Below are 769 nucleotides of genomic sequence, written 5' to 3'. Positions count from 1 at the left end.
TATATATATATGTGTATATATATATATATATGTATATATATATGTATATATATATACATATACCTCTTGATGTCAATATTATTTATTTAATATGATTACTTTTATTTATCGTAAAATTTAATGTATTACAAACCTCATGAGGTCAGTTCTTTTATTATATCTAATTCATTTTAATAAAAACCACATCCGGAGTTAGGTTTGCTTAAAATATTTCAATTAATAATAATTTTTGCTATTTAGCATACTGCTAAAATTTAATCTAAAACTTAAATTGTTCAAAAAGTGTAACAATTTTGTATACTTTTATTATTAACAAATTAGACTTCATGAAATAAATTAAAACAATATATAATTCATATTTAGAGTATGAAACTACGTTGCTATAAATTAGGATATAATTATACTTATATTTCTAGAGTAATGTACAAATCGATTAGTCCGTCGTCTAATATTGAACTTGATATCTCATGTTATGATGTAGAGGTGAAGACCTAACATATAATCTATTCCAGTATGAAATGCGAGAAAATATTATTATATACTTTCGATCATGAACGTATGTCAAGTGTAGTATTCATTTCCTCATTATGGTGACATGTAAAATATACTTCATCTGAGTATGAAATATGTTGATTAATTATGTATAAAAAACATCATCATTTAAAGAAATATCAATGATCAATTTAAGGCAAGATTTGTATATAAGATTTGAATTTATATAATTAGGAGGAATATAATATAAATGAAAAAAATTAACTTGATGGATAAA

The sequence above is a fragment of the Solanum pennellii genome, chromosome 1, assembly GCF_001406875.1.
Source record: "Solanum pennellii chromosome 1, SPENNV200".
NCBI lineage: Eukaryota > Viridiplantae > Streptophyta > Magnoliopsida > Solanales > Solanaceae > Solanum > Solanum pennellii.
This window is presented reverse-complemented; position numbering follows the sequence as displayed.